Source organism: Perognathus longimembris, chromosome 22, assembly GCF_023159225.1.
Source record: "Perognathus longimembris pacificus isolate PPM17 chromosome 22, ASM2315922v1, whole genome shotgun sequence".
Taxonomy (NCBI): Eukaryota; Metazoa; Chordata; class Mammalia; order Rodentia; family Heteromyidae; genus Perognathus; species Perognathus longimembris.
In genome coordinates, this window is record NC_063182.1 from 36,502,469 (window position 1) to 36,516,009 (window position 13,541).

At 39.5% G+C, this 13,541-nt stretch overlaps 1 pseudogene; it reads left to right on the forward strand.

Annotated features, from left to right (window-relative positions):
* The first annotated feature begins 12,411 nt into the window (after positions 1-12,411).
* Positions 12,412-12,804, forward strand: LOC125340036 (annotated as a pseudogene).
* Positions 12,805-13,541: the final 737 nt, after the last annotated feature.

The following is a 13,541-nucleotide window of genomic DNA, read 5'->3' on the forward strand; positions in this document are numbered from 1 at the left end:
GCCTGGTTCTTATCTACTAGGAATGTATCAGCTAATACGTTTAATGTACGAAATAGCTCTAAAAGAAATGTAAATATAAATACTCAAACACACACAGGACTCGTGGATCAAAGCAATATGGAAATGTATATGCAAGTTTAGATACTGTAAATACTGAAATAACTAATTTCTTCTAAATTGTTGGTCATTTTAATCACATCATGTAACAGGAAAAGATCAGTTTGCTAGGATATGCTACGCTAAGAGATGGTGTGCTCTCCGTGGCTGCAAACGACAAGCAGGTGTTGACAGGATTGACAAGGTGATGCTGACCCCCACAACCCTGGGAGGCCCCTCGAGACCGTGAAGCGTTCACAGGCACCGTGGGAAACACTACGCAGTGATGCGCAGAAGCTGCTCCAGACGTGCAGCTGAGGAAAAGGCCTTGGAGACGAAGTAAGGCCCGGCAAGCACAGGAGGCAGGCTAATCATTTTCCAAAGACGAGAGAGCATCCTCCCGCAAGGTTTCAGAGCTTAAGTGAGTCCTGACAGTTGGTGATCTTCCCAAGGCCCTTTGGACAGGCTGGTAACCAAGTTCATGTGTTTTTTTTAAAAAACAAATTTCACACCTAAAGGCCTTACTTGATGTTTTAAAACTATGTTTTATGAAATGGATGCAGTTTACAAATTCTGGGGGGTTTTTTGGTTTTTTTTTTTTTGCCAGTCCTGGGCCTTGGACTCAGGGCCTGAGCACTGTCCCTGGCTTCTTTTTACTCAAGGCTAGCACTCTGCCACTTGAGCCACAGCGCCGCTTCTGGCCGTTTTCTGTATATGTGGTGCTGGGGAATCGAACCTAGAGCCTCGTGTATCCGAGGGCAGGCACTCTCGCCACTAGGCTATATCCCCAGCCCACAAATTCTGGTTTTGAAGTAATAATTTTCCAGGTAAATCCATTAATTAGTGGTAATGTTTACATTCCCACATAGTTAAATTTTATATAATGTTTTCTTTTCACAAAGAAAGAAGACAGCGTCATTAAATACAAGATTTCCACAGATAAAATTATTTAAGTGACTTAGCCTGGCATTTAAGTAAAAAAAATTGTAAGACACCCATACATTTTAAAGTTGTTTAATTATTTTTTTTACCATAATTGACTTTTTATATGTTGTACCAAAACTGTCAGCCTCCATATCATTTGTAAATCAATGCCTTCCTTCAGGGAAGATATAAAAATCAGAAATATTCATCTAAAAGAGGTCAGTCCTTGCAGCTTGGGAAAATACTATTTTACTGTAGATATCAGTACTTACAATTTATAAATGAGGAAATGGGTCTTAAAAAGGCTAAGTAGCTCATCAAAGCTCAAACAAAGGTGGCTAAGCCATGATTCAAACCCTTTTCCCTCCTGGAGCCCACCCCGGCTCTCCTCTAGTGTAACATGCTAGTCAAAGAGTAACAACCAAATGAAATACGAGTTTAGTATACACTACTTACTAACTTCAGTGTATACCAAAGTGGTACACTAGGTCAATGTATCTTGACCAACATCACCCATTTCATCACTGATCAAGATATTTTGGACTTGCAAACTGATTTGTTGAATCAAAACCCCTTTGTACAACTACACAATGATAATTTAAATATATATATGTACATATAACTAAAAGTTACACTAGACTATAACTCCATGAGGTCAAAGGGTTTTATCTATTTCGTTTACTATTATAATTCCAGAACATATGACAATAACTGATATGAAAAAGCTACTCAAAGCCAGGCACTGGTGGCTCATGTCTGTAATCTTAGCTACTCAGGAGGCTGAAGTCTGAGGATCACAGTTCCAAGCTAGCCTGGGCATGAAAGTCTGTGAACCTCATCTCCAATAAACTACTCAGAAAAAGCTGGAAGTGGTCCTGTGGCTCAAGTACTAGCCTAGAACACAAAGAGGTTCAGGAGCAGTACTCAGTTCTCAAGTTCAAGCCCCAGGACCAGAAAATAAAAACGCTACTTAATAAACATTTGTAGGGCAAACAAAACAATGGCTCATCATTCTCCTTTATTTCCTTTATTTCATCATTTCCACATACTCAAACCCTTGACTTGCTTAGCAATTTTAACCACTGTTAGCCTCTATAAAAAACAGTAGTTTTTCATGAGCAAATGGTAAGTCACAACTCATCCACTTATAGGTTCTTTTTATTAATGTTTATTTATTCATCAAACAAATACTTCTTAGGTACCTACAATATGCTGTTGCATCTAATACTTTGAGATTCATCTGTGAACAGAACAAAAATCCCTACCTAAGGTTCTGAGTTCAAACCTTAGTACTTCCCACCCAAAAGAGAAATGTTAATAGAATTAGATAGAGAATATAGTGACTAAAGTATGTTTAGTAGAAAATAGAAATAATATGAGTCTAAAATTTAAAAATTAATAAAAAGTATTGGAGAGTTTTGCTGCAAAGAACTAGGACAGAAGCGGAATGCTGGTGGTTCACACCTGTAATCCTAGCTACTCTGGAGGCTGAGATCTGAGGATCATGGTTCTAAGCCAGCCGGGACAGAAAAAGCCCGTGAGACTCTTATCTCTAATTAAACACCAGAAAACCTGAAGTTGCACTGGGGCTCAAGTGGTAGAGTGCTAGCCTTGAGCTAAAGAACTCAAGAACAGTGCCCAGGCCTAGACTTCAAGCCCCATGATTTACACACACACACACACACACACACACACACACACACACACACACACAGGAACCGAAGTAAGACCCAAGAAGGAGTTTCTCTTAAGAAGTAATAACCGAGTGAGGGAAGGGGTGACATTGTCCAAAAAGAAATGTACTCTTTCCGTGACTTATGTAGCTCTGTGCATCACCTTTACAATAATAATTTTTAAAAAATTTAAGTGAAAACGACAAATGTGAATAAATGGTATATCATACAGTGGTGAGAAATGGCTGAGTAAGGAAGCTAGAATTTCTGGAACAATGTTCTTGAGAAGCAGCATCCGTATATAAGCAATTCTAAGAACACGAGGGTAGGCAAAGTGCAAGGAGAAGCATTAGGAATATATAAATTTTACTCAGGTTGGTGGCCATGCGTTACAGTAAAGCACGTCAGCACAGTAGCAGGCCAGATTTGCCCATGGAGGCAAGGGAGCAGCTGTATTGATTCAACTATGTTATCAAGGACAATACCAGAGAGGCACAAGGAAATGATTCCAATGATCAACCATGAAATTAAGCGTGGTGGCAAGAGAGAATGGCCAGGGTGTAAGAGACAATAAAAGTTGTATGGTTCATGGAGGCAGAGCTTGAACTTGTCTTTTTAGTTGGATCTGGTTTTTGTTTTTTTTTCAATGATTGAATTTTTTCTAAATTTTGAATCTATTATTTTCCTATATTTATGTCATACAAAAATAATAATAAGTGCTGTGTGAATTTATTCATTCATTCTTCATACAACTTTTTCTGGGAGATGCTAGGTATCAGAAAGCCATAGTAGACTGGTATTGGAGCACAAATACTTCTCAGTCTAGCAGAGGAAGAGACAGGCAGATGAGGAATCACCAACCGTGGTGAGCACAGTGGACAAGGGACAAGCACCTCAGACGTACAGAAAGAAGCCTTGAAATCAGACATGCGCGGAACTGAGTACTTCCCTAGAAAGGGCATTCTGGAATTGCAGTTCTGAAGATTGCACTCAGCTGGAAGAAAACAGAAAGGTGCCTACCATGACTCTTCAGAAGTATAGGTGAAAATGTTGCTTGATAGGGGCTAAAGAACTTGATAGTCCCTGCATACTCCTAAATACTACCTCTTCCTAAATTATACAATATTAGTAATTGTCTACAGTTGTTCTACCAGACATTGTCATTTCCCCAGATCTGTTTTCTCCATCTTACCGGAGTAAGCTACCTTAATGCCGCTTCTCTGACTCTGAATCACGTAACCCAGCTAAAAGAACAGATTCGTTTGTTATTTGTTCCTGGAAAGTTCAGAAAGGCCCTCATAATTAATCATTGACTTTTTGCTTACATGTTAAGAAACCACTAGCTTGATATTTTGTTTGGGGATTTTGCTACTGACATCTTACGTCGAGTGGAAAACACTTTCCCCCTCTAAAAATATTTGAAAGCTAAGATTGGAGAATCACTGTCATGCTGAGGTTATTGAGGAGGGAAAGTACTGCCTAAGACAAAGCTGGGGAGATGGAGGTAGGCCAAGATAGATGGAAGGAACGGACAGCAAGTGTGCCCACAGAAACAGAGTGGCATTTGATAAGCGTGCTTGCAACTCGCGGAGAGTCAGCCAGGTTAGCCCGGGTCAGGTCCTTAGGAGTCAAAGATAATGTCTCGGGGCTGACATCAGGCAAAGCGCTCTCCCAGAGCTCAAGAGAAAAGGCAGACTTACTGGGGGAAACCATTTTTAAATAAAACAAAGGGTATTATGTTCAATGACACCATGCCAACTCTGCCAACTCGCAGCCTGCCAAGGCTTGTCATAATGTTTACAGTTAAGAATTCAATTACACAAAAGTCCTTGGCTGCACAGCACACAGCTCCGCACGGCTGCCAAGAGTCAGGAACAACTCCTTCAAGGAAAAGGAACAAACAAACAAACATCGTGCTTCCACTCCTTTCATGAACACTACGAGGTTTAAAAACATGCCCTAAATGGGTCAGCCCACCACCTGTGGGATGCAGGAGACACTAATTACCTTCTTTTTCTTTCCTCATTGTAGAAGCTTACGCCTAACTTTTGTTGTCTTTGTTCTCTTATTTTATCTCATCTAACTGTTCTATGTTAAAATCAAACTCCAGGCTGAATGCTGTTTTTATCTAAGTTAAAAAGAAGTACCTGGCCAACCATGGGGCAGGAGCCACAAAAGAAGGATTGCTTTCACTAGGTTTTGGTTAACTTTTTGGTTGTTTTTCAGGAGTGGGTCAGTGGCTTTATCTGATCAACAGGAAACTTCAGTGTCTGTTCAGGTTTTCCTGGTAAAGCAGGAGATGGGAACTAGAGATCCAAACGTTGACACGTTGAAAACCATGGGATTAAATTCCTTCCCAATCCTTTTCAACATTAGAAACATTTTACTCTCATGTCAAGACTATCCATCCCTAAAATCAAATACGTTTATTATTTTAAGGAAGGCAGCGAAGGCAATTAGAGCAATCTGCCATTGCTGCAATTTAGAAATATCATTGAAATACTCTCTCTTCATTTCAACATAAAATATTTTTAAACACCAGCATTATTTACGAAACAATGACCCCAACACGATAAATAAGTATACATGGCTGGATTTTTATCCCTAATATTGTTTTATATGCTCTAAAAATCGTGCTACAGTAGCAAGAAATTTTGAAAACTGAGGTAACCTGAGTTTTTTCGACTTAAATGGAAGCAACCCTATGCTAAGTTGACCTCGTGTGTTTAGTGATGAGTGTCGCTATGTTACATAAAGACCGTGCACACGTTTTCACTCGTATTTTAAACCATTTTTTCCCTTTTGTATTCCTCAGCAACTACTGTTCGTGCTGTTTGACAGTTCCCCACATTCTGTGTCAGCCTTTCATTCTTGTTCTTTGAATTTGCTTCCCGAGTTAAAACAATGCTCTAGCGTTGCCACCTCAGGACCTCAAGCTTTCTCCCAAGGCCACTTCCAACCTCCGGATCCCTACTCACCCCATACCAGTGTAGCCAGCCTGTCCATGCCACTGTCACCACCCTCCCGTCCCTCAGAACCTGGACGGTCCAACAGCTCAAGCGTCTGGGGAGGAGTTGGCCCCCTGGTAGACACAGGCCCGCAGCTGCGTCCAACACAGGAAGGAAGGGGGCACGTCAGTGGAACCAGAATGGAGAAAAACGGGGAGACAAAAGCACCCCATGAAAGACCAGCTGTGGGACTTATGAGCTGGCACCTTGACACCTTTATAGAAAACACAGCGCGTTCCTTAGGTCCTTTCTCTTGTGACTTTCTCCTTGACATTTAACCTTCACGATAATACACCAGATGCTCTGGGTGTCCATTCATCCAATGAACACATCCAGGTGCACCAGGCACCCATGATCACCTGGGAGCCCGGGGTGGGGGGGGGGGGACCTAGGAGCAGCCCCACGTTTCCAACAGCGCCCTCTGAAACGGCTCCACTGGGCTTCTTTTTGGGGAGCCTCTCTGAATGGAAAGTCTCCTTACTTTTCTTTTGCTGCTTTCCTTTCAGGTTCAAGTAAACTCGCTTTGTCTGCTTAAAAAAAATAAATAAATACACCAGATGCTTTTTTTTTTTTAAGTGGAGGGGGGGAGGTTCAGCTCCAAAGTATGGCCCAAGGACCTTTGAGAAGAGTGCTTTTTCCTCTCAGGATTGACACACCACCGTCTCAAGTACTGTAGGGCTCAATGACTAATTACTGAATACATTATTTTTAAATATTTTCTAAGGAAATGCTCGGGCCAGGTGCCAGTGGCTTATGATTTAATCCTAGCTGCTCGGAGGGCTGAGATGCTGGATCTTAGCCCAGTTCGAAAACTCGGTGAGACTCTGTCTCCAAAATCACCAGCAAAAAAGCCAACCTGAACGCACGCAGCAAGGGTTGGAGCACCGGTCAAGGAAGCAAGCTGAGCAAGCGCAAGGAGACCTTGAGTTCAAACTCAGATGCTCACATGTTGCTCCCAAAGCTGGATCTAAAATAACACCAGAGCATGATACCTTATGCATGACGCTGCGCATTCACACAGGAACAGTGAGATGAAGAAGGCTAGCCTTGAGGGAGAAGCCGAAGCCACAGTGATTTTGAACATTTAAAGTATTATTTATTGAAACAAATTCCAGGAACTGTAAACATGGGGAGAGGGTGTTTATTTCTACCTTTTTGCTATTTTTTTTTGTTCTTTTTTCTATCTTTTGAAGGGTGGACAGGCAGGGCACAGAAATGGAGGGAGGGAGGAAGGTGAAAAAAGGCGGTCGTGGTACCCAGACAGGATGTGGAAAATGAAGGATGCAACTTGTGTGGGGATGGGAAGAGGAAACTGGGGGAAAGCAAAAAAGAGCTGTACTCATTATCTGGTGTATGAAAGAGTAACTCCTCTGTACCACATCTTAATAAGAACAATAGAGTCACGTTTGTTAAAAAGCTCAGTGTGAGAGGCATATTCCCAATAGAACTGGATTACTGAAACACGTGTTTATCCACAGGCTACTGAATTGTTGATCCTGAAACAGCCTGACAGGAAAAGCCAGACCCCAGGTCAACGTGCTTCAAGGTCTAGCATATTCAGCCAGGGCCCTAGGTCCACTATCAGTGAAAAAAAAAAATCAGTTTTCTACCTCAAATCTATCCTTTGGCTTAAATGCCTACATGGATTTGATTGTTAGCCGCTACCGGTTACTATACTACATCATTTTTTTCAATCTTTAAATAGATGAATTATTTGTTGAGCTAAAGTTTGTTGAGTAGTTCCTGCTTAAAAAGCATGTGATGGACACGTTTATAAAGGAGAAACATGACAGTCTTCAGGGATTGAGATCACACATCACGGGGAGATATCCACCCACCTTAAACACTCACGAGGAAGGCTACTTAGGAATATGTCATGATAAACAATGTTAATAACAAAATTAATGTTATGCTTTCTATTTCTTTCCCTTAAATCTCTTTTGGGCTTCACAGAGGACACTGATAGACCTCCTGACAATTCCTAGAGTTAAGAAGCTTTTTTTTTATTTCTGATTTAAGTCCTGCCTGATTTAGCTTTAATCCATTTCCACCTATTCTGTTCTCATGGAAGGCAGAGAAAAGCCATTCATTCCCCTCGTGTGACTGTGCTTCATGTATTAAAGATTTTAGCCTTCATTTATCCAGGTTACATAATGCCAATCCTCTTCATATTTCTCATATATCTTATTTTCCAGGCTTTTAAATTAATTCCATTGCACTCCTTTTGGACTCGGTGGATAATTAAGTAGTCATGAAGCTGCCTTCAGATTCTAATTGGGTAATAAACCTTCGGGGAAGGGAGTCATTTTAAATCAGAATCTCACGTGATCTGGGACTTAAAACATTTTTGGGAAGCAGGAGGAGGCTGGGACATGCATGTAAAATGGGCACCAGAAGCATAGGAAGAAATGGGAAAGCATCACTGGATGTTGTTTTATAACAGGGATAAAACGAAAGGCATATGTCACAGCAAATAAGTAAAAGATACAAGAGTAAAATCACCATTAAATTAAGCAGCTGCTGATTCCTGGTTTTATACCAAGTTGCTGTCAAGGGCTTACGACATCTGATCATAGTAATCTAGATTGAGATTTAAAAAATAAAACAGTTTAATAAGATATGAATTCAGTGTCCATTGTGTTTGCATTGTATTTCTGTGAAAGCTTCTAGTTGTCTCTTCTTCCCTTTCCAGGTAAGTTCTACAGAAGAGAAAAAAACCTCTCTAATGTGTTATGCAGTGGGAAACAGAACCTCTAAGTGTTAATATATTATATTTTAGATAGTATCTAAAATCAATTGCCACATATATAAACTACTAGCTGTATTCATCAACTAATGAATGGATAAATCCTTACAATGAACTATTAATCAACAATAAAGAAGAATAAAATAGTAGCTGGGCACTGGTGACTCACACTTGCAATCCTAACTATTCAGAAGGAACATGGTTTGAAGCCAACCTGGGCAGACAAATCCCTACAGTTGACAAGCAAGAAGCCAGAACTGGAAGTTTGGTAAATAAAGCCAATCAAGACCTTGGCCCTGAGTTCAAGCTCCACACACACATCCCCGAAAATTACCTGTTATATGATTCCAATTTCATTGAATACCTAGCATAGGCAACTCCATAGATAGAATGTATTTTAATCAGTGCCAAGGCACAGGAGAAGGAAGAATGAGGGACAAGATTTCCCATTTGAAGTGGTTTTTTAAAAAGTACTAAAACTACATACTGATACTGATTGCATAACATCATGAATGTACTTAGTGCCACTAAATAACACTTTTTCATATTGCAAAGTAGAAAATGTTATGTGTTTTGCCACAATGAAAAAAAAATTAATTGTATCCTCTGGCACTTTATGTATTAGTGCAAAATGAGACAAAAATAATGGTGGACAACAGAGGGGCTGGCCCTCTTGTAAGCTGAGTCAGTTGAGTATTTATGCTGAGAGCAATGTATTGAGCTGGATGCTGAGATCTAAGAGAAAACTGACAGAGATACCGTTTCTTCCCTGGTACAGCCTTATGTTTTACAGCATATCCATTCTTCTGTGTCTCTTCTCCTGCCAGAGATGTTTGTTCTAAGATGAAAAAGTAAGAATAAAAAATAATGAATGGGTTTTATTAATCTACCAAGTATGTAGGAGATAGGAGAGCTGTGTGTAATAAAAATAAACACCAGGGGGCCAGCAATGTGACCTAGTGGTAGAGTGCTTGCCCAGCAAGCATGAAGCCCTGGGTTCCATTCCTCAGTACCAAATAAAACAGGAAAAAGCTGGAAGTGGTGCTGGGGCTTAAGTGGTAGAGCACTAGCCTTGAACACAGAGAGGCTCAGAGACAAAGCCTAGGCCCTGAGTTCAAGCCCTAGGACCAGCAAAAGAAAAGAAAGGAAAAGAAAAGAAAGGAAAAGAAAAGAAAAGGAAGAAAGAAAGAAAGAAAGAAAGAAAGAAAGAAAGAAAGAAAGAAAGAAAGAAAGAAAGAAGGAAGGAAGGAAGGAAGGAAGGAAGGAAGGAAGGAAGGAAGGAAGGAAGGGAGGGAGGGAGGGAGGGAGGAAGAAAGAGAAACAGAGAGAAACAGAGAGAGGGAGGGGGGAAGGGAGGGAGGGAAGAAAAGAAACACAAAAAACAAAGCAAATGACTGTTTGTACACCTAAAACTTTAACTTTGGTGCCCACAATAGTGATTGACAAATTTACCCTTAAATTACACTAAACCATTACTAAATAACTTGAACAAAGAGAGATAATTTATCTGAATATTATTTTATGGATTCTTTAGATCTTGTGCACTGTTTAGCATAAAGGATAAAACATACAAGATAGTGTGCATTCTTGGATGAAGTACTCCTTCTTTCCCCACACCTCTATGGGCATGATGTATTTCCTGTGCTTGTGTATTTGGGGCATGGCCACATGACTACTTTTGGCCAATGAAACCATAGAAGATAATGGCAGGGAAACCTTAAATACATAGCATAGTTAAGAGTTTGGTTCTTCTTTTCCTGCTCTTAACCATAAAAATATCTAAGTAGACAGTCCAAGAACCTTAAAATTTTTTTACAAAGCAAACCAGATAGAAACCCCAACCAGGAGCCTGACGGTAGTTGTTCAACTATTCCACACTAGATCAAATACTGTTACTATATTTAGAGTTTTGAGCATGAGAATAAACTCATCCTATTGTCTTTTTAAAAATTGTTCATTATTGTCAAAGTGATACACAGAGGAGTTAGAGTTTCATACCTGAGGCAGATGACTACATTTCTTATCCAACCTGTTACTTCCTCCCTCATTTCTCTCCCACCTTCCTCCCTCCCCACGAATTGTACAGTTGGTTTACACCATATAGTTTTGTAAGTATTGCTGTTGCACTGGTTCATCTTTTATCCTTTGTCTCTCCATTTTGAAGTTCTTCGTCCCTTCTCTAGTTCCAATAAATGTATATGCAATATCCAGGGCACCAAAATCAGTTATAGTGACATCAGGGCTAAAACCATGGGGAAGAAAGATAAAATAAAAAATTCATAATTTCACATGGCTTGTTGAAAACAACAACGATAAACCACTTGTTTCCATAACTTGGAGTTCATTTCGCTTAGCATCATCTTACGTGTTCATATTCGCATAGCTATTGAGCTACTGTGATCTTCTGCTAGGACTATCGTGGATGTGTATTCTTAGTTACAAAATTTTAGAGCACTGTAATAATAGCTGGTTGATACAGCATTGATATTGATATTGCAATGATCTCCAGAAGTTTTTTCACAGTGTACAATTTTTTAATACTTAGGAAACTAGCTTGCAATAATAAACTAATTTTTCTCTATATATTTTTCTGTTCAGTTTTAAGTTTAATATTAAAAATCTTAGCTACATGAGATGGAAACTTAAAGATAAATAATCCAACTTTTCTCTATCAATAGTATAACTTGTAAGATCTGCCAGATTGTGCTACTAGGATGTGAGAATCATAAATTGGCATTGCTGATACCATCAGCAGTAGCATCTTGATGAAGTTAAATCATTAATTTTCATTTGGCAAATTAGCAAAATTAAATTTTTCATTAAGTGAAAATATATTTGTATGTGAACAATTCACACTGTGGAAAGGATCAAATTCTAGCAAATACTTTCATTATGTTCTATTTCAGGTACTTTTATTCATAAGTCTCCTATTTTCAGATCTAGGGTAAGGATATTAACACGATGTCACCTTTGTGTGAGACTTTCCTTTTGAAATATTCAAGATATTTGTACAGAAAGCATTTGGCACATTCAAAACCCTATGGTGTTACTCCTTTCCCCTTTGTCCTGTCATTGTTCTAGATGGAAAATTTGACACACTGTACTTACTTCTGCCAGTGAATATAGAGAGTTGATAGAAACATTCAGTCTCTTAAATAAAGATAACTTGTTTTGTACTTTCTCTGTGCCCCAGATTCTTTTCCTAATAAATTACTAGCTTTGTGAATAAATATGGTTCCCAAAGCATGATGAAACATCGAATGCAAGGGGATATTCTTTCCATTTCCCGCTTTCTGCCACTCATATCACTTAGTTTAAGCAGGAAAATAGTACAATAATCATACACAAAGTAAAAAAATAAAATGATGTTCACTAAGAAACACACATTAAAAAGGAATTTAATCTTTATGAGAGTTCGGAAAAATACTAAGCATAGATAAGTGATAAAGTAGATAAATAGATACAGTATCCTATTTGTCCAAGATAGCTAAGCTAACAATGAATGTGAAAAGAGAAAAAAATAACCCCTAAATATCCACAAAAGAAAATATACCAGTGAAGAGAAACTCCGGAGTCAGGTCTCCAAAGTCAATCCATTACAAGTGTCTTTTGACTAAATTAGAGCCATCAAGATCTTTTTTGTATGTTCATGCATTATAAAGCAACAGGCCTTGTGGTCAGGAAGACATTTTAGAGAAAGCAAGAGAAAAGACAAAAGCACCTGGGAAAAGGTTTTACTATTGTAAAAATTGATAGATGAAGTATTTGTCTATGGAAATTGAGAACTGTAGTGGAGTCAATATTAATTAATCTCTAATATTCATAAGATCAAGTAAATTTCAAGCCTGCAGTATTTTAAATGGCTCTCAAAACACTTAAGAGGTCTGATCTCTGTGGTAGGCACAAACATGTAAGACAGCCTCCTCTTGTTTTCTTCCTGGCTGTCTGAAGGTCTGCCTCCATCATGAACGACACAGTCACAACCCGGATCAGGAAGTTCAACACCAACCGACTACTTGAGAGGAAGCAGATGGTTCTTGATGTCCTTCACCTCAGAAAGGCAACAGTACCTAAGACAGAAATTTGGGGAAAACTTGCCAAAATGGCAAGCCTACATGCAATGTCACCTTTGTGTTTGGATTCAGAACCCATTTTGGTGGTGTCAAGGCAGCTGGCTTTGGCATGATTTATGATTCCTTGGATCATGCAAAGGAAAATGAGCCCAAGCACAGACTTGCAAGACATGGTCTGTATGAAAAGAAAAAGACCTCTGACCAAACAGCAAGAAGACTGCACAGACAGAAGCAAGCAAATCAGAGGGACTGCAAAGGCCAGTGTTGGAGCTGGCAAAGAGTGAGCTGGAGACTGGATAACAGCCAAAAGAATAAAGATCCTGCAATGGCTTCGCCTGCGGTCATGATGAATTTTTCATGAAGGGATTAATAAACTGTAAAAAAAAAAAATCACAGCCTCCTAAGAGACCTGTCATGGAGTAGACACATATCTTTTCCCAGATAGCCAATCAAACTCGAGTGTAAAGGTTTCTCTTACCTTGCTCACAGCGGGAAGAAATGTCCAATTTAGTCAGACCTCTACAAAAAGAAAAATCACTTTAAAGCTCTTATTTTTCCCTTTCCCCTCAAATTCCCATCTTTTTTCCTGTACCCTTAGTCTTAGATGATGATGATCTTGCTTCCAACTTCACTCTAGAATTTGAAGCAATCAGAAGACAACATTCACAAACTCCTCCAACCACCTGTCCACTCTGCCAGTACCTGCTCCGAGCGCCTGTTCCCCTGAGTTTCGTCTTCCTCCCAGAGGGAGCAGCTATCTGGCACACCAATTCCAAAGTACTGTCTAGGAACGATTCGCGATATCCCATCTTAGACCCTCTTCCTCCTTCCCTTTCAGCTAGGTAGAATTCCATCTTGCTAGCTATAAATTGCTTGTGCTTAAATAGCTAAAGTAGCTTCCTTTATCTCTGTCTTAACCTTGACTAATAAATACATCAGTCAAAGCTTAGCGATGTGCAGAAAAATATAATAAGGTTAATAATATAAAATAGGAATTAATAGAACATACCCAACAGAAGGC